Here is a 21,562-nt window from a genome sequence, read left to right on the forward strand (position 1 = left end):
TGCCTGGGCTTCCTGGAGGAGGGGGTGTCTCTTCTGAAAGCACTCCCACTGAGCAGGGAGGTCACAGCCCTGGATTATTGACTAGTTAGCATGATAAAACTGGTATTTCCAGATGGTTCTGAGCCAGGAGTTAACCGGAGCCAAAGAGGCCTCCAGGAGCAGGGCGTGGTCAGCACTGACCCCAGGGACCTCATCCCTGAGAACTGCGCTAGGGAATGGCCCCCCAGGGCTGTCCCGTCCCAACTGGCTCCATCCTGAGAAATCTGGAAGTCCGGCTTCTCCAGAAGCAGGTCTCTGAGGGCAGAGAATGACTCTGGTAGGGAGGAGCTTGGAGAAAAAAGAAAATAAGCAGCTCAGTAAGAGATGCGGCTACTTCAACTCAACCCTGTCCTGCGGCATTCACTTCCTCGGCCGCTTGCTTCTGGGAATGTACTCACTAGTCTGGAAATACCCCTCTCTGTTGTTCCTTGAAAACAAAGAACGGAAACAGAAGAAACGTCCTTTCATTACCTGGTACAGTGCTGCACAGGGACGCAGGACAGGGTTGGGGGGGTGGGGATCAAAGCTGGGGCTTGTAGTCGTGAACAAAGAGGGATTCATTGACTGCACTGCAAACAGGCAGGCACACAGCAGACAGACCAACCTATGCATTTTCTTTTCTTTTTCTTTTCTTTTTTTCTTTTTTCAAAATATTCTAGCCAGGAAAAAAAAAAAAAGATTTGATTCAGGGAGAGGAGAAATCAGCCAGGGACTGAACGGATTCCAGGGGGTCTGAAATCCACATCCATGTTTTAAAAAGCGCCCTCCCCTCCCCCCCCCCGCCACCCCGCCCTGGACAAAGTGAGCATTCGCTCCCAAGGGATTTCTCAAGAGGGACCTGAGTGTAAACTGGCCTGGGTGTCACTTGACCTGTTCTCAGCTGTTTCTTCTGTAGTGAAAATGGATTGCGGACAAGACCCTGGCTGATCCCCTCTGCCCTGGAGCTCAGGAGAAGGTGCAGGTGGGTGAATGAGAACTGCGCAGCCGGCCATCTCTTCCACACCTCTGTCAATTAAGTGATTAGGAAAGAGAAACATGTACAGACACAGTGTGCTCCCGGGTTTATAATTCCTATCCTGGGATAAGTGGCACTGCTCCTTTTCCTCACTCAGGGCATCTCACGCGAGTTCCCTGACTGACAGAGCTGCCTTGGCTGCAAGGGGGGGTGTGGAGAGGGGGACGGGGATCAGGGCACAGGTGGGGCTGCGGCTGAATCTCTGCTCTGCAGGGCAGTGCACAGCTTCTAGAGTAGGGGACTGTCCCCCCGGAGAGCCTGCAGCATCCCCCGAGATTAGAACCCGTATTTCAAACCACGTCCCCACGTGCCCGGAGAGGGTCACAGCAACCCCCCCTCTGCGGATGCTCTGTGTGGAGCCCCCTTTCTTTTTTTCTAGAGGGGTCTGTCCAGAGTCAGAGGGCTGGGCAGGCCTGGGAGAAACCTGCGCCTACAAGAGCAGGTGCGCGCGGGACTGTGGCTTACGCATCAATAGATGGTCTGTTTGCTTGTGTGTGTGGGGTGTGTGATGTGTGAGGAGTGCTGTGTGTCTGTGGTGTGTGTGCTGTACGTGTAAAATGTGTGTGGTGTGTGTGCCGTATGTGTGAAGTGTGTGTGGTGTGTGTGGAGGGTGTGTGTGGGGTATATGTGTGTGTCATGGTGTGTGATACAGTGTATGGCGCGTGTGGCGTGATGTGTGTGTGTGGCATGGTGTGCCGTGTGCGGTGTGTGTGATGGCCGAGAGCAGGGGTCGCCGTGGACCAGGGTGGTCGGGAAGCCTCCCGAGTGCATTAGGACTTGCTGCTGCTCCTCACACAGGAGGATGGGCAGAGCCCTGTTTGAACCTCTGTCAGGAAAGCCCATCCAGATCACTCTGAGCAACTGGATGGTCAGCGGGTAACTGACCCCGGAGCCCAGATCTCCTCACCTGTGCGATGCGAAGATGTGAGAGTTAGGACATGTGTAAAGCTCATGTCACACAGAGCTCCAAAGAGCTGCCAGGGGAGCCCTTAATGATATCGTTAACCGCATCCTGCAATATTCTTATTTTAATATTTTAAAGTATTCTTGCAGTAAAATATTTTATTCAGGCATTGGAACAATCTATTCTTCCTCTCCTCTAAAGATGCACAAATAACAAAGCTCCAGTGTTTCCTTTAGGTGTGTATGAGGTTTTATATTTTGCAAAATGCTCTCAAATGAAAAATCATCTCACCCCAGTTCCCTACCCAGTTCCCTACTTACTCTCCAAGCTACTTCCTTAACCGTTTTGCACCTAATTTCTTCTTCTGTGAAACAGGGTTGATGGTTTATAAACAACTTAATAAAAGTAAAGCGTCTACACCTGTGTACACAGAGAGTGCCCAATAAATGTTAGCCAGCCTCCCAGCCAGTCTCCTGGGCAGTTTCTCTGCTCTACTTCAGATGCTTGGTCTGAAGGTTCTAGGGTGAGTCAGCTTGGTTGATAGAAGATACCTATGAAAGTGAACCTAGGACAGTGACAGAAAGTTCAAAAAGAAGAAGGGAGGGAGGGAGGGGCAGAGAGAGAGAAACAGAGAGAGAGAGAAAGAAAGAGAGAGAGAGAAGGGACCAGCCACGCCATATACGGGAAAGATAACCAGACCACACATGGACCCAAGTTCAAGGTAGAGTGTTTCCATTGTCCTCTTCTATTTCCTCCCCAGCAGAATTTCCCAGCATATACAAGTTGGGACCAAATCCAGCATCTTACTGTGTTCTCTCTGGCTGAAAGTATAGTCGAAAACCATGTACTATGAATGTCCACATCAAGATCTGCTCATGTTAACAGTATTCCAGAGTTTATGAATCTTAACTCCGAAACAACACAGTGCCTTTTCTTTTACTGAAGTATAGCTGACAATGCTGTAGTAGTTTCAGATGTACAACATAGTGATTCAAAGTTTTTGTAGAATACACTCCACTTAAAGTTGTTATAAAATATTGACTGTTCCCTGTGCTGCACGATATACACTTGCAGCTTATTTATTTTATATGTAGTAGTTTGTACCTCTTAATCCCACACCCCTGTACTGCCCCTCCTCCCGTCCCTCTCCGCAGTGGTAACCACTTGTTTGTTCTCTATATCTGGGTCTTGCTTCTGTTTCGTTATATTCATTTGTATGTTTTATCTCTTTAGATTCTGCATGTGGTAACATAAAGTATTTGTCTTTCTCTGTCTGACTTATTTTACTAAGCATAATACCTTCTAGGTCCATCCATGTTGTTGTAAATGGCAGAATTTCATTCATTTCTATGGCTAGTGTTCCATTGTGTGTGTGTGTGTGTATATATATATATATGTGTGTACACATATATAGATAGATAGATGTATCTATATATGTATATTTATATATTCCAGAAATGCAAAGATGGTTCAATATCTGCAAATCAATGTGATACACCACATTAACAAAAAGAAGGATAAAAACCACATGATCATCTCAATGGACATGGAAAAAGCATTTGACAAAATTCAATATCCATCATGATAAAAACCCTCTTTAAATTTGGTATAGAGGGAACATATAACAATGAGTTTTTTAAAGGCATTTTAGCTCAAAACTATATAACGTGGGAAATAGGTGTAGTAAGAAACAAATGGACTTAAAAGAATCATGCCTTAGAAAAGTGTTTAACATACATATAATCTGGGAATCAACTGGGTTTACACGACATGTGTAAGAGGAGTTACATACATCCTAAACATTTAAATCTTTTGCCAAAAAATTAGAAGCTTCAGTGCTCACTCACTTGAAAATGACTTAAACCCCATGACATTATTTTTAATCAAAGTTTTATTTATTAGGATATTCTTGTTAATATCTGCAGAAACCAAATAAAAATTTTGATGTCCTCAGCTTGGTCTTCTAGCCTTTCCTTTAATATCTATTTTCACTGAAGTGTGGTTAATTTACAATGTTGTGTTAGTTTCGGGTGTATAGCAAAGTGATTCTGTTATGCATATCTATATATACACATTCTTTTTTCAGACTCTTTTCCATGATAGCTTATTACAAGATATTGAATACAGTTCCCTGTGCCATACAGTAGGACTTTATGTTTACTTCGAGCCTTTCCCTGAAAGACGTTTCTTTTGATCTGGACCTGGAGCACCTCCCACCCAAGAGGAGATGAAGCGTGGGTTACAACCACAGGTGGGCCCAAGGCACCACCATTTTCATAGCTTAATAGCTAATTCAGCTCAACTAGGAACCAACACAGCTTCCTACTCCTAAGAACAACATCCCCAGGCTCTAGAGTGGCCAGCAGGGCAGAGGTGACCCCAGCAGTGCATCGAGCGCCACCCATGGTGGCAGGAACCACATCAGCCAGGAGAACTTTTAAGGACTACCCAGGTTGTAGGACCTGTCAGGACTCTAGGAAGGAAGAGGGGCCCTGGAGGCAATCTTGGGACTCCTTCAATTCCTTCCTTCCTTCCTCCCTTCTTCCTCCCTCCCTCCCCTCTTTCCTTCCTTTCTTCCTTCCTTCCACAAATACGCACTGAGTACTTACAGCATGCCAACCTCTGTCCTAGGCATTTGGGATGTGTCAACAAACAAAACAGGCAAAGACTGCTGCCCATGTGGAGTTTATGAGCTGTGGGAGGGAGGTACGTGGGGGGACAGACAGTGAGCTGAAAGGAGCAAACAGAATGAGCGATTCATTTGTCTGAGTGATTCATCTGTCTGGTTCATTATAAAGTGGTAAGTGCTGTGGAGGGAAAGAAAGAAGGAAGGAAGGAAGGAAGGAAGGGAGGGAGGGAGGGAGGGAGGGAAAATGGAGGGAGGGAGGGGAAGGGAAAAGGAAGGAAGGCTGGAAGACAAAAACGTAGAGGAGGGCAAGGGTCAGGGAGCATCTGGGCCGGGCTGGGGAGAAGACTGCTGGTTGCAGCTGGGAATAGAGAGGTAACCTCTGATCAAGAGCGTGAAGGAAGTGAAGGTGTGCAGTGTGGAGTTGTCCAGAGGGAGACCATTCCAGAGGGAACAGGCAGCAGAGAGCCCTAAGGATGCAAGCACATCTGAGCATTCCCTGGGATAGCAGTGAGGCTGGGTGCCTTGGGCGGGGGTGGGCAGGAGGGGCAGTAGGGAACCCAGAGGACATTGCAGGTCATCGTAAGATGTGAGTTCCCTGGGAACCATTGCAGAGGTTTGAATAGAGGAGTGACACAATGTGACATATTTTAACAGGGTCTCTGTGGTAGCTGGGCAGAGAACAGACCATGAGGACAGGGGTGACAGCCAGGAGACCGGCTGGGAGACTAGGGCAGGTGGGAGATGAGGGTGGCTCAGACCAGGGGGCAGTGGAGGAAGAGGAAGTGGATGGTCCGTTTCTCATAAACTTCAAAGGTGGAGCCAGATGATTCCTGATGGGGGGAGGTGGGGTGTGAGGGAAAGAAGCATCAAGGATATCTCCTGAATTTGTGTTCTGAACAACGAGAAGAACGGGTGGGATGTTAACTGAGGCGGAGAACATGGCAGGTGGAGGGTTTGGGGGAGGGGGAGGGGGATAAAACAGAAGTTCGTGTTGATCACGCTGAACTTGGGATGTCTATTAGAAATCCCAGTGGATTGTCAAGGAGGCAGAGGCTCTAGGGTCCTAGAGGTGGGAGTCGAGGAGAGGGCTGAGCTGGTACTGAAAACTGATGTGGTACTTCAAGCCACAATCTGGATGAGACCCCAAGGACACAGAAGAGGACCAAGGATGGCACCCTGGGTTTTCCAACGCTAAAGGGCTGGGGAGGGGGGAGCCAGAACTTGAGAAGGAGAGACCAGCGAGAAGACAGGAAAAGCAGGGGAGACAGGTGGCAGGGAGATCAGGAAAGAGAGTGAAGGCTGAACCATCAGCCCTGAATCAAATGCTTCCGAGGGGCCAGGTCAGATGAGAATGAGAGCTCAGCAACTCCCTTCTGGGGCTCAGAGCCAAAGATCATTTTCATACATTTGATCGTCCTCCCCTGGGTTATGCAAGCTCATCCCCAGGGTTCACACTTGGTTTCCATCACAGGACTCCATCAAGTTCAATGTCCAATGTGGTGAAAACAGAGACTCAAGGATAGGAGCTTATTTCTTTAGCCTTGAGCTTCGTGTACAAAATGCCTCAGCCCAAGGTTATCATAAAGAGCTGGAAAAAGAAAACCACTGCAGCCATCACATCCCCAAGCAGAAAGGCAAGGTCGCCACCCCCATTCCTAAATAGAAAGCCGCCAGCCTTCAAGACCTGATAAGGCAAGGTTGTTTCCATTTCACAGGGGAGCTTTACTGCTCGACACCCTTATAAACTACAGATGCGTTAAGAGTAGTTTCTTTCAAAACCAAATAGAAACTTCACTTAGATGGAAGTAATCTAAAGGTACTGATGAAGGAAAAGCCTAAGGAAATATATTGCCCTCAAATCCCTCCTGAAGCTATGCAGTGGATCTGTTACTCCAGCCTGGGGGCCAGCATCCCCTCCACCTGCCATGGGGCAAGTTCATGAGTAGTGACTCTTATAATGGCAATGGTCTGGCTTCAAACACTTCCCAAGGAGATGTGACACCAGAGGTCCTAATCCCCTAAGCCCCCTAAGCCCCTCAAATCCAGTCCTGACAGCACTGGATCCACTCCCCCACCAAACCCCCCCCCCCATCCCCCAGTGCCTCTTACAGAACGGTTACCCAGGTGAGAATACTTGGCTCCCAGGTGTGTGGGAGAGGCCACTCTTGACCTTTTCTCCTCTTTGGACAGGGAAGTGAGGCCCTTTGCAGGAGTTTGGCTGGATGAAGGGAGCTCCTGAGTGCAGTGTTGGCCTGTGATTCAAGTCCTGTTCCTGCAGTTTAACCACCTACAGCTGCCATCTCACTGTGTACACAGGTCAACAGCCTGCTCTCTGCCCTGAGGGAGAAGTCTCATGTGTGACTCTTTTTCAAGTGCTTTCTTGTTGGCTGTAGGCTCAGCCCCCACCTACCTGAGGGGGAGAGGCCCCAACCTCCCAGAAGAAAGCAAACAAACTGCACCCTCCAGACCCAACCCAAGCTGGTCAACCTGGCCGGGTCCACCTGCCTGGCTTACTCAGGGACAGAGCACCCCGCCCACCCACCCACCTGCCCCAGGTCTTTAGAAAGGTGTTTCCTCTGCAGGACTCCACGGGGGCACAGATTTGTCACCAGGGCGGGAATGTCAATATTCCAAACTCAGGTTGTACATTGAAAGGGTTTCTGGTAAGTTTTTATAATGGCATAACTGAAGTTCTAGGTTTTTAAATTTAAAAAAAGAAGTTTAAACATGGTTGAACCTGTATTTTTCTATCACCATCAATAATAATTGTTATTCATTAAAATTAAAGCTAGTGACCATTAAGTAGTTAAAATGTTCCAGCTCTGGATGAAGTGATTGGCATGTGCTATGTACTAATTTCACCATCTCAGACGAAGTGGGTTTCTCTCCCACTTTACAGACAAGGAAGGTAAGGCAGTGTGAGGAGAGGACACAGCGGGCGAATCCTGCGTCAGGACTCAGTCCCTGTTGTGGGGCCTGACATCTCCCCTCCCTCCTCAAGTAACCCTTCCCACACCCCCTCCCACCGTCCGGATCCAGCCCCACCCTCACCCAGGCGAGACCCCACCCCACCTAAATGAAAGAGCTTGGTGAAATAGTCAGGACTCTGTGGTCTCGGTTAAGCGGCTTTATTTTTTCACATCCTGTCTCCTCTGTTTCAGGAATCCTTCCCCAACAACTGTGTTAAGCCTTTCAGTCCTGTTCTCAACAGCTGTTCAGATTCAACTCTGAGTTTTATTGTATCACTGGTCACCATCTCTTATACACTGCACCTTCCTTTTCTTGAACGTCTTCTAATTCATTTTTTTCACCTGGTTGACGTTTAATGAGTAAGATCCCTTTCAGAAGCGGCACAGGAAGGCACGCACCACTCCCCATCCCTCCCAGAGGAGAGAGAACCCAGGTGTTACTGAATCACGTCCAGATGCTCAAAAGTCAATACTCAGAGAGGCAAAGGTAGGTAGAAAGGAAAGTTGCTTTTAATCAGAAAAACATAAATCTGGGAAGAAGGTGGACCCAGTGTATCCTAAAACCGCCTCTGAAGACTCTGCTTGGCCATGAAAGTTTTTTTTTTTTAAATTTTATTTATTTATTATTTTGGGGGGGGTACACCAAGTTCAATCAGCTGTTTTTATACACATATCCCCATATTCCCTCCCTTCCTTGACTCCCCCCTCCTCGAGTCGCCCCCACCCTCCCTGCCCCAGTCCTCTAAGGCATCTTCCATCTTTGAGTTGAACTCCCTTTGTTATACAACAACTTCCCACTGACTATCTATCCTACAGTTGGTAGTATATATATATGTCTGTGCTACTCTCTCGCCTCGTCTCAGCTTCCCCTTCACCCTCCACCCCCTCCCAAACCTCGAGTTCTCCAGTCCATTCTCTGTGTCTGCTTCCCTGTTCTTGTCACTGAGTTCATCAGTACCATTTTTAGATTCCGTATATGTGAGTTAGCATACAATATTTGTCTTTCTCTTTCTGACTTACTTCACTCTGTATGACAGACTGCAGGTCTATCCACCTCATTACATATAGCTCCATCTCATCCCTTTTTATAGCTGAGTAATATTCCATTGTATATATATGCCACATCTTCTTTATCCATTCATTTGTTGATGGGCATTTAGGTTGCTTCCATGTCCTGGCTATTGTAAAGAGTGCTGCAATAAACATGATGGTACAAGTTTCTTTTGGGATTATGGTTTTCTTTGGGTATATGCCCAGGAGTGGGATTACTGGATCATACGGTAGTTCTATTTGTAGTTTTTTAAGGAACCTCCAAATTGTTTTCCATAGTGGCTGTACCAACTTACATTCCCACCAACAGTGCAGGAGAGTTCCCTTTTCTCCACACCCTCTCCAGCATTTGTTGTTTCCAGATTTTGTGATGATGGCCATTCTGATCGCTGCGAGGTGATAGCTCATTGTGGCTTTGACTTGCATTTCTCTGATGATTAGTGATGTTGAGCATCTTTTCATGTGTTTGTTGGCCATCTGTATGTCTTCTTTGGAGAAATGTCTATTTAGGTCTTCTGCCCATTTGTGGATTGGGTTATTTGCTTTTTTGGTATTAAGCTGCATGAGCTGCTTGTATATTTTGGAGGTTAATCCTTTGTCTGTTGTTTCATAGGCAATTATTTTTTCCTATTCTGAGGGTTGCCTTTTAGTCTTGTTTATGGTTTCTTTCGCTGTGCAAAAGCTTTTAAGTTTCATGAGGTCCCATTTGTTTATTCTTGATTTTATGTCCATGATTCTAGGAGGTGGGTCAAAAAGGATCTTGCTTTGATAGATGTCATAGACTGTTCTGCCTATGTTTTCCTCTAGGAGTTTTATAGTGTCTGGCCTTACATGTAGGTCTTGAATCCATTTGGAGTTTATTTTTGTGTATGGTGTTAGGAAGTGTTCTAATTTCATTCTTTTACATGTTGCTGTCCAATTTTCCCAGCACCACTTATTGAAGAGGCTGTCTTTTTTCCATTGTATATTCGTGCCTCCTTTGTCAAAGATAAGGTGCTCACATGTGTTTGGGCTTACTTCTGAGTTCTCTATTCTGTTCCATTGATCTTCCTTTCTATTTCTGTGCCAGTACCATACTATCTTGATCACTATGGCCTTGTAGTATAGTTTGAAGTCAGGAAGCCTGATTCCACCAACTCCATTTTTCCTTCTCAAGATTGCTTTGGCTATTCGGGGTCTTTTGTGTTTCCATACAAATCGTAAGATTTCTTGCTCTAGTTCTGCCATGAAAGTTTTTAAAGAGAAATGGGGAGGAGGGACTTCCCTGGGGGTCCAGTGGTTAAGACTTTGTCTTCCAATGCAGGGGGTGAGGGTTCAACCCCTGGTCAGGGAGCTAAGATTCCACATGCCTTGTGGCCAAAAAAACAAAACATAACACAGAGGCAATATGGTAAAAAAAATTCAATAAAGACTTTAAAAAATAGTCCACATTAAACAAAAAATCTTTAAAAAAGAGTGGGGGACAGTGACTCATTGAGATGGGGGTCAGTGTCCTTGCCACCCCCCACCACATGCAGGCTTGTCGAATCCTCTTGGCCTTTCTTTAGATGCTGTCTTGTTCACACAGTTTGTTTGTGAGATTACTGAAGGGGAAGCCAGGGAAGAGAGTTGGCCATCTGTTAATTACTTATTCTTCATTCCCATTTCTTGATCTACGGAAAGAACCCAAAAGTTAGGCAAAGTATTGTGTGAGCAAAAGATTTGAAAAGCGTGCCTGGGCAGGAGATGAGTAGAGCATGGGGGTGCAAGGTTGCAGGTTAGTGACAAGACAAAGGGGCCTCCCGCAGAGAGTTCTTTCCTGCCAAAAGCGGCTCATGCTGGACCAGCCCTGGTCACCTCGGTTTGGTTGTTCTACCACCATTCGGTCTTCTGGAGACACTCCCCTGTCAGCTGGACACACAGTTTAAACAATTTCCTCTTTATCGTTGGAATTCCTAAGTGTCCTTTTCAATAATCGCACCCAGCATTTGGTGAGGATTTTTTTTTTAAATAAACATTATTTATTTATTTATTTTTGGCTGTGTTGGGTCTTTGTTGCTGTGCACGGGCTTTCTCTAGCTGCGGCAAGCAGCAGGGAGTTACTCTTCGTTGTGGTGTGCAGGCTCCTCATTGCGGTGGCTTCTGTTGTTGCAGAGCACGGGTTCTAGGTGCATAGGCTTAAGTAGTTGTGGCACATGGGCTCAGTAGTTGTGGCACACAGGCTTAGTTGTTCCATAACATGTGGGATCTTCCTGGCCCAGGAATCGAACCCATGTCCCCTGCATTGGCAGGTGGATTCTTTTTTTTTTTTTTAAGCTTTTTATTGGAATATAATTGCTTTACACTCTTGTACCAGCTTTTGAGGTACACCAAAGTGAATCAGCTGTATTTATACATATATCCCCACATACCCTCCCTCCCACAACTCCCTCCCCCACTCTCTGTCCTGGTCCTCTAAGGCATCACCCATCATTGAGTTGATCTCCCTTTGTTATACAGCAACTTCCCAATAGCTGTCTATTTTACAGTTGGTAGTGTATATATGTCCATGCTACTCTCTCACTTCATCCCAGCTTCCCCTTTGCCCCCCACCCCCCCCAACCCCGTGTCCTCCAGTCCATTCTCTGCATCTGCATCCTTATTCTTGCCCTGCCACTGGGTTCATAAGTACCATTTTTTTTTTTTTGATTCCATATATATGAGTTAGCATACAGTATTTGCTTTTCTCTTTCTGGCTTACTTCACTCTGTATGACAGACTCTAGGTCTATCCACCTCATTACTTATAGCTCCATTTCATTCCTTTTTATGGCTGAGTAATATTCCATTGTATATATGTGCCACATCTTCTTTATCTATTCATCTGTTGATGGGCATTTAGGTTGGCAGGTGGATTCTTAACCACTCTGCCACCAGGGAAGTCCCTTGGTGAGGATTTTTTGATCTGATGTCTTTAGCTCAAGGAACGTTTGTTTCTCTGGCCTTTTAGTCTCCATCATTTCAGTTCTATACTCCTGGAACTTGTGACATGAAAGTCAAGGCCCCCTAGATCTGCTTCCCCATAAATCTATCCTTTTGTGCCCCCCCATCTCTTTGCTCTGGGGCTGCAACCGTTCCTTGACCTACATCGAGCTGCTCATTTACACCTCAGATTTCAGCTCTGTCCCTTCTGCCATGTACTGCCTCTGTGAGTTTTTCTTTTATTCTCAAAAATTATGTTTTTATCTCCAAGAATTCTTTTTTGAGCACCACTTGCCTTTTTTTTTTTTTTTTACAGTAAAAGCTCTTATTTCCTTCTTAGAATAGCTCCTGAGATTTCCCTGAGGAGAAAAGTCTTAGAATTCTGTGTTAAGTTCTCCACTGCCCCCTCTGCTCAGTGGCTTCCCTTCAGCTGCTGGTCCTCCTAGCGTGTCTGGGAACTGCTCGTTGTCTGCACATATTTGGAAGCAAAAGCTAAGACAGATGGATCTTGGTAGTGGTGCAGGTTCTCTCTGTAGCCAGTTTAGTGGGAGTCTTTGGGGAAGAGGAGAGAATGGGATGGGGTCAGGGTCAGCAGGTGATGTGCCTTCTCTTGGGGGTGGAGCGGAGGCAGGATGGGGTTATCCTGGCCTAAGAACCAGGGCATAGGGTTGGTGCCATTTTGAGCCAGGGATGGAGGGTTGGGGGTTGCCTAGGGGTCCCTGGGTCTGCAGGCCAGAGCTGGGCAGTCACTCTGTGTGTGATACTCCGGCGGAATTTCTGAGATTTTTAATGAGTTCTCCCACCACTGCTCCAGGTTTGCCCATCCACTCTTCCAGCATCTCTCTGCTGGTGGGATTTTATTGGTGTCACTGCAGTGTGAAGACATGGGCCAGGAGTTCAGGGCAGGGGCTGGGCGTGCTCGGAGTTCCACCGCTGCCTGGAGCCCTGCTCCCACCTTTGACAACGGCATCCTGCAGGGCAATGCAGCACTGCCCTCGGGGTCCCCGCTGTCTGCTAAGGACCTTGCCAGACCGGATGTCCCACATCACATAGCAGGCCACCCACGGGGGCAATCTGAGGTCAAGTGTCAGGGTTAGATGCTTCGGGGAGACGAAGGGCCATTCTGATTATTTGCCTCTTGGGGTCCTTTGCCTTCACTCCTCCAGCCCCACTCTGATGTCCCACAGGGGCTGCTGCACCACAAGCTTGAGCAGGAAGACAGTGGAGGAGGGGTTCTTTGCCCTGAGCTTGAGGGAAAGCACGGTTTCTGGGGCCCACATTGCTTCTTTCTCCAGTGCGAGATGCAGCTGATCTGATTTAAACTGGAACAGCCAGGGGCTCTGAAGCTCCACTAGCACAGGAATCTCCTGGGGTGGGCGGGGGTGGGTGATCCAGATTCCCAGGCATTTCCTGCCCCCACTGCCCACTGACCTGCACGTCTCCTGCCCTTTCTTCCTTATTCTCTCCACTCCCTCCCTTCTTCATGCTTTTACTTTTTTCCTCCACAAACTCATAAGTCCACACAAAAGACAGTCCCATTCTCTAAATGGCCCCTGTCAGAACAGATGCTTTTGCAGGCGCTAGCTTGAATTTGTCTTCCTCCGGACTTCTACCAGGAAAGGAAAGCAATTAAGACTTTCAGAAGATGACCAAAATAAATACAGCGCATTAAAAAAGACACTTGTGCAGCCAATGGGTCCGTCTGTGGCCAGCAACCCACTTCGGATTTCACCACTCAAGGTGAAATCAAGGTCTCTGCCTGCCTTGTCATGAATATTAATTAATTATGATGATGTAAAAGTCACTGAATGCGAGGGAGCTGTGAACTCCAGGGTGCTGAATGCGGTGAAGATTCCACTCTCCCACCTGTGCCGTCATAACCACACGAGTCCCGGTCTCTCAAGTGAGAAATGGAAACCATTCCTAGTGCAACAGGAAAGATGGAGCAGCGCAGTTGCAGAGCGGGGAGAGAGGGCATCCTGACCACGCTCTACAGCCGAGTGTCAGGAAGGGTGACAATGAAGATGAGCGCCCCCAAATCCCAGATACACATAGCCAGGGGGGCAGAGGCTTAAAATCCAAGATGATAGCTGGTGGGAATCTGCTTATTACACAGGGAGCTCATCACCTGTGATAACCTAGATGGGTGGGAGGGAGGTCCAAGAGGGAGGGGATATATGTGCACACATAGCTGATTCACTTCCTTGTACAGCAGAAACCAACACAACATTGTAAAGCAACAATACCCCAATTTAAAACAAAAAATGTAGAACAACATTTTCAGGGAAGGTAAACCAACATTTCCTGAGTGAATACTGTGTAGCAAGACCTTCCACAAGTGTTGTCAATTTTACTGGACCACCGACTCTACTCATAGTAAGATACACACCTCAGTGAATAGAACCACTATTTCATGCACCACCAAGAAGAAAAAAAAGGTTACAGTGACACCATGATATGATGCTTTCTTATTGCTTAGGTTTTTTGTTTTATGCCTATAAAAGAGGTTTTCAGCCCAATTTAGGTATTCCTGTGTAAACATAAATTATAGGTGAAATAAGCTGGTGAGCTCTTCTTAAAATTTTTCACACTCCAGCCAACTCGCCAGGATCCTTTTTGGATTCACAGTCATCAACATCCGTGTTTTTCCCTACAGTCTCATTCACTGTGCCATTGAGCTATGAAGTGATACAGTTTCCTAAGAGTGGTGTATTAGTTTCCTATTGCTGCTGTAACAAATGACCACAAACTTGGTAGCTTAAAACAACATGACTTTTATTAGCTCACACTTCTAGAGGTCAGAGTCTGATTTGGATCTCACTGGGCTAAAATCAAGGTGCCAGCAAGGCTGCTTTCTTTTCTGGTACCTAACGGGAGAGTCCGTTTCCCTGCCTTTACAAGCTTCTCAGGTCACCTGCATTCCTTGACTTGTGTCCCCCTCCCTCTTGGAAGCTGGCTACCTTGCATCTTTCTGACGGTTCTCCAGTAATCACGGCTCCCTCTGACCACAGCTGGGAAAGCTTCTCTGATTTTAAGGATGTGTGTAATTAGATTGGACCCAGCTAACTAATCCAGCTGCTCCCCCAAGCCCAAGGGCCTTAATTTAATCCCATCTGCAAAATTCCTTCTGCCACATGAGGTAACTTATTCACAGGTTCCAGGGACAAGGACATGGACATCTTTAGGGGACCGTTATCCTGCCACCACAGTGCTTTCCTACTGTGGTCCCCAGGAATCCCCCAGCCCCTGACAGATTTTTGCAAGCGTTTATGCTGGGCTTTCTGGACGTCGATGGCAGAAAGTTTTAGACAACCCCAAGACTCATATACCTTTCTCAAGTGATCCTTAAGTGCTTTGGCAACTGAAATGCCAGTGGTTTCCACTCATGGTACAGGAATCACAAGCAAATGCATGCCTTCTCAGGTGACTAGCATCTGAGTCCTGGCTTTGGAGTAGTTAAAATGTGAACAAATAGAATCGAGGGACAATGGAATATATTCAATAATTTTATCCTAAGAAGGAGCCTACTAAAGTAGGAAAAACCACTGATACACAACTTCAGGGGGCACCATTCATCCTAACCCTATGAAAATGTGCCTCTGGATGAGGGCATTTCCTTAGAAACCAAGGCTCAGCGAGCAGAAGACAGTCCTCTGGGGACGTCCCAGTCATCTGCGGCAGAAGTTGATCCCAGGTCTCCAGGCTCAGATCTTTTCTGCCTTCTTTTGGCTGTTACCTCCTCACTCATTCAACGAGCAGGGCTGTCAGTGGACAAACATTTGGAAACCTCCACAAATTTGGCAGCCTACCTTTCCAGGTAAAGCCTTGCCTCGGTGGAACCCAGCTGGTGTAATATAATACTGGTGGGCCTTATTTAGCCAAGTGATGTGTCCCTAAAAGTGTACATGGCTTTCTGCAAAGGGCGACCTGTTTTAAATGCATGAGGGAAGGTTGGTATAGGGAAGCCGGAGGTGAGCCCTTACTTCCCTCTGTCCCAAGATGTGCCTGATGAGTCATTTTAAGAAGACAATATATGAAATAATGCCATTTGCAGCAACATGGATGGAAATAGAGATTATCATACTAAGCAAAGTAAATCAGAGAGAGAAAGACAAATACCGTATGAGATCACTTACATGTGGAATCTAAAATATGACACGAACTTATCTCTGAAAGAGAAACAGACTCACAGACTTAGAGAACAGACTTGTGGTTGCCTGGGGGGAGGGGGCTGGGGGAGGGAAGGATTAGGAGTTTGGGATTAGCAGATGCAAACTATTATATATAGGATTGATAAACAACAAGTTCCTACCGTACAGCACAGGGAGCTATATTCAATATCCCATGATAAAGCATAATGGGAAAGAATATGTAGAAGAATATCTATGTATAACTGAATCACTTTGCTGTACAGCAGAAATTAACACAACATTGTAAATCAGCTATACTTCAATAAAATTAAATTAAATTAAATTAAAAAAAGAAGGCAATGTGTTTAGGAAAAAGAACATAGGCTCAGGCAGCTTATCGACCGGGTTCATATCATGCTGGCCATTTACTCGCCGTGATCTCAGGCTGACCTTTGACTCTGCCGGAATGCCCTCCTCCATGACCCGGGCACAGGATGCCCACCTTGGAGAAAAAGTCATAGGATGTGAGTTACAGGAAAGAGCATCCAGGATGTGATGGGAGCTCAGTGCTCCTATCACTCATTGTCCCTTCATAAACGGGGACATGCAACATCCCCACCTCCCACTGTCTGAGGGTGAAGGTGAGATGGGATTTGCGGCTCTGCTCTGAAAACTGACGGGCACCAGCCACCGGCAGACAGAGCAATGATCACGCAGATGTCTATACACTGAGTGTCCTGACATGAGCCCTGTCATCCTATGTTGTGCAGATTTAACTTCTCAACACGAAACACTAAACTCTCCTTTTCAGTGCCCACTGCCGCCATCCTCGTGGACTCCTGCAGTGGCCTCCACATTGGTCTCCCTGTCTCCAGGCTCACCGATTCCAACTCTCCTCCACCCAGAAGTTGGAGTGGTGTCTCCAAAAAGGAAGTGTATTTACCGTCTGTCTCCTGCTACCCTGTGGTCTCTGAGGGAAGGAGCTGTCTGGTCTCATCAGCCCACGTGGCTCCGGTTGTAACGTGACGTCTGACACAGAGGGGCGCTCAGCGTGTCTGTTAAAGGAGCGATGTGGATCCGTGGACACTGTCGGTAGGCTCTCCCCGGGGGGTGCTCCTCTGGAGGTCCTTCCCAGCTCAACCATCCTGTGATCTTCAGAAAATCCACATCAAAGGGGTGGCCCAAGCCAAGTGATGGAGAGCACAGGATCTGAAATCAGACCTCCAATTTTGAATCTGTGCCTCAATTCTCATCTGTAAAGTGAGAATAATAGTGGTGCCCATGGCTTATCTGTTTCACTGAGAACACTGCCTGGCATGGTCCGTGCCAACCCATATTATTCTGAAACAAACCTCATTTCATTCATAAATATTGCAGCATCTACCTCCACTAGATGAGAACTCTTACACACTCACACACACACTCAACACCATCATTACATCTAAAATATTAACAATTCCCCAACATCATCCAACTAGTGTTCAAATTTCCCTAATTGTCTCACAAGTAACTTTTTCAATATGTTCAAATCAGGATCCAAATCAGGATCCTAAATGGCAATTGATTGATAAGGGTCTTGAGACTCTTGTGATCTAGAGCAGGGTTGGCACTTTGTCTATAAAGGGTTAGGCAGTAAATATTTTAGGTTTTAAGGGCCATATACGGTCTCTATGGAAGCTACTTCAGCAAATAGGTGTGGCTGTGTTTCAACAAAGCCTTATTTACGAAAACAGACAGCAGGCCGGGTCTGGCCCCCAAGACATGGTTTGCCAACCTGCGGTCTAGAGCTTAATCAGATTCAGGTTTGATTTTTTGTCCAGAACATTTCACAGGCAGAATCGTGGCCTTCGATCAGGAGGCACAAAACACTGTGTGGTGTTATCAGCTGTGTATGTGCTATGCCTAGATCCATTCATTCTTTAGGGGCTGCAAAATGACAGCAGTCTAATTCCATCATTCCTTCATTTATTAGCTGCAATACTTCTATAAAGAGAAATTTCCCTTCATCAATTATTTGGTTCTACTGAGGTATGGTTTGTACAAGAAAGTCAAGATAATAAATGCTTGATTCTTTTCCTTTCTCTGTCATTTTTAAAAATAATGAGTTGGGTTTCTTAACATTCTTCAAAGATAATCAATGTGCTTTTTAAAAGAACATTATGAACAAACAGGTTTCAACATAATTGAAGTGTTCCGAGCCATCACAATTACTACTTTTAATGATGTTTAGATTGTTGCCGCTCTGCCCCAGCTCTTGATAGGACCTCTTTGGAATAGGAATCTTTGATAACATCCTCACTTTCTGGTATAACAAGACATCCCAGGGTCATCTCGTTGGGTTTCTGCTCCAAGCCTGGAGTCAGCCTTCTCCAAGGAGGCCTGGTGTAGAGGGAAATGATATTTAGAACCTCTAATTTGGGCACTGGGGATGCTCACTTTTTCTAGGTCTTTTCAGTCAACGCAGCAAGGAATTTTTTTTTTTTTTTTTTTTAATATGAAAGACCTCAGGAATGCATACTGAAATGTCCAAGTCAATTCAGGACTATGAGGGCACTGAGCTTCTTCAATCTGACATTTTTATCTCATTTCTCCCAGGCTCAAATTCCAGATTCACCTGGAAGATTTGAAAACAGGCAATTCTGGAGACCTGCCTCAAACCTCTAGGGAAGAGGTGCAGGCTGGATCCCCAGGTGATTCTAGTGAAGAGTCGGGCTTGAGAATACCAGGCATGGATGGAGACCAGTGTGGAATGCTGCCAAGGGGGTGGGTAGGGATAAGGATGGAGAATTGTCCACAGGGACAGAGCCTGTCAGTGTGTGGGTGGAGAGTTGTGGGTGAGGAGTGAGTGGGAGTGGGGGGAGGAAGTTGGGTTGAGAGTGCAGGCAGCATTTTCAGTGGGAGGGGGAACATGAGACTGTAGCCGCAGAGGGGCAGGATCAGGACAGGTTTAAAAAGAGAGCGAAGCAGGGCCTTTAACGTAAGCCTGTTCATAAGTTTCTGAGAAGGAGCCTGGAGGCAGGCGGGAAATGAAGCTGCAGGAGCACAAGGAGAGAAATCCACACGCTTCCTCTGGGCTGCAGGTGGCTGGCGTCCCCCTCCTGCTAAGTCGGGTGGGGGCAGGGGGGGAGTCACTACTAGGATAAAGGAAAGGGCCTCTGGATCTAGTCTGCAAACTTATGGACCAGCTCTTGTGTCCCCTTTTCCTCCCAGTCGTTGACACAGTGCCTGTTACAAAGGACTCTTTATATGTTGAAAATGACAAGATGGAAACCAAAGAAAGACAATGCAGCACAGCACTGCTCAAACTGTGGTCTGAGCCTTTCAGGGGTTCCGTAGCTCAAACTTTTCTATGATAATACAAAAATGTCATTTGCCTTGTTCACACGCATTCTCTCCTGCCTGTTGGTAGAATTTTCCAGAGGCTTCCTATTCCTGTACAATAGAAGCAGATACGAGAATCCAGCTGCCTTCTATTAAGGCAGAGAGAAATTTGCAAAAATGCAAAATAATATCATGCTTCTAATCCTTTGAAAAGTAAAGTTGGTTTTCATTAAAATGTTATTGGTGTTGCTGTGTAATGGGTTTGTTGTGACTTTTACATGAATTACTACGTATTGTTAAAATTTCTCAGTTTTATTTCCTCATTTGCTCACTATTGATAGCCATGAGCCACGTAAACAAAAGCTCTTTGGGGTCCTCAGTCTTTAAGAGTGTAAAGGGAACCCCAAGACCAAAAAGTCTGAGAACTGCTGGTGTAAAAGGAACTCAGAGCCAGTGGTAAGAGCCAGGGGACATCGACACATACATCAACGGCAATCTTTCTGGACAAGTGCCTCGTATGTCTGGAAGGAATCCTTGGTTAGTTCCTTGGGCCGGGGGTGAGACCCTTCCTCACCTCCTGCTGTCCAGGGACATGATGATGGTGTTTGCTCTTTGCAAGGAGGGAGGGCCCATCTTACTGTGGGGCTTTGGTTTTCCTGCGTGGACCGAGGAAGTGTGTGGCTGAAAGTGGAGGCGCTCAGGCTGGAGGGAAGAAGGGGAGGAAGAGGAGGAGGAATGGGCGGAGGAAGGGAGAAGAAGGAGGGAGAAGGAGGGGTGGGGAGGAGGGGGGAGCCTATGCGTGCAGTGAGGGAGCATGGGGCTTCTGAAGAGGATGCGGGGCTGCTCTCAAGGCGTGAGGGGTTCACCTCCTCCCCTCCACACTGCGTTGCTCACCGACACTATGGGAAGTGGCTTCTTTCTTGGAGAAGCCTTCAAGGATGCTGTAAAAGAAATCTGAAGCCACCCCATGGGAGGACGGCCACATATGATTTCAGCTAAAACACCTGGAAGGTAAAATGACCGTTTCTCAGATCCAGCCAGTACCATAGTTCTGAGTCGCGATTGAGAACTCTAAGACCATTCATAACAACAGAGACCACCAAGGGGACAGTCATCAGATGCTGTCACTTCTGCCTGCATCCTTTTCTGATGCGGCAGCTCTGCCCTCCATTAAAACTGCATGAGTTCCTCTGTGACTGTATCTCACTGCATCTGTTTACTCGCAAACCTAAACTAGCCCTCTTAAAATGAAAAGCTCATGAATACTCATATTAGATGGAGTCAGGAGTTTCATGAAGGACAAATCTTAATTAGGCTCAGCTTTTAAAAACTTCTCTTACACTGTTTAATTACTAGAGCAAATGTCTCTAATGTTGAACTTCTATGTCACGTAGCCCGTATGTCAATGTCCTTAATAAATTCTGTGGGCTTTTTACAAGGTTACTATGTGCTGAGAGCTCTCCGGATGTCTTTTGGAACCCCTCAAGACTGGACACTGAGGAATATAAATAATCATTTTTTTAAAAAATTACACTTCTACAACCTTGAATTTAAAATGTGAATATATGAATGTAATAGCTCTGGGATAACTATGCAGATTTATGGGGAATATCAGCTTAGGTTATATATATCACAGGACCCAACTAGGCCTTTCTCTGTGTGGCTGGGGATTTGTTAACATTGGGATACCGTTTGGGGAAAATGTGATTTATAGTTAAAGTCATCTGAAAATCAATACAGCTGAAGATCTCTGACATAAGGGTCCCTTGCAGAGCCAGCCCTGGTTCTAAAATGGGGACGACAGCAATAAAAATCAAATCTTGAGTAGAAGTAACTGGAAATTGCAGGGAGGAGGGACACTTTCCTCCAACCTCCCCGCTGTTTGAAGATGGGCTTGTTTGCTTTTTAAAAAAAAAAAAGCAGCCAACATAATTCAGCTGGTGGAGGTAGAAAGAGTTTTCCACTCCTTGTTTCAGTAGCGATGGATGGACTTTAGCTTGCGTAATTGTCCCCCTGCCGTTTCGTATCTAAAAGAAAATACCCCTCATTGCTTGCATTACGGAATGCATTTCTGGGTCTTGGTGTCTGTGGCAAAACTAGTATTAATTAGCTAATCCGCGGAGAGCCTGGGGGAAGCGGAAAGGGGAGAGATGCAGGCAGAGCTGTAAATCCATTGGCCCTGACTTTGGAAGATGACTGCAACTTGCTGGGCGGAATGAGGGAGTCCTGGGGCAGGTGGAGGCGCAGCTCCTCGCAGCATCAGCGTCGCATCTGCATTACGGTCGAGATCGGGGCGGAGGAGCCCAGGCTCAAAGCCAGCTGCGGACGCCACCTCCCCCGGCCGAAACGGTGGGCGCAGAGGGAGAACCGAGGCTCGTGCAGCTACAGCAGCCAAGCCCCCCACCTCCCCCAGGATTTCTAGGGAGACGTCTCCAAAGCTCTCGCGTCCTCGCCCGGCGCCCCCAACCCTTGACTCTCGCAGCCTCCACTCAGACCTCTTCAGAATCACTCAGGGGCCCCCGAAGAGGGGATGCTGAACGGGCAGGAACGGGGGTGGAGGAGGGGG

This window comes from Hippopotamus amphibius, chromosome 10 (genome assembly GCF_030028045.1).
Source record: "Hippopotamus amphibius kiboko isolate mHipAmp2 chromosome 10, mHipAmp2.hap2, whole genome shotgun sequence".
Taxonomy (NCBI): domain Eukaryota; kingdom Metazoa; phylum Chordata; class Mammalia; order Artiodactyla; family Hippopotamidae; genus Hippopotamus; species Hippopotamus amphibius.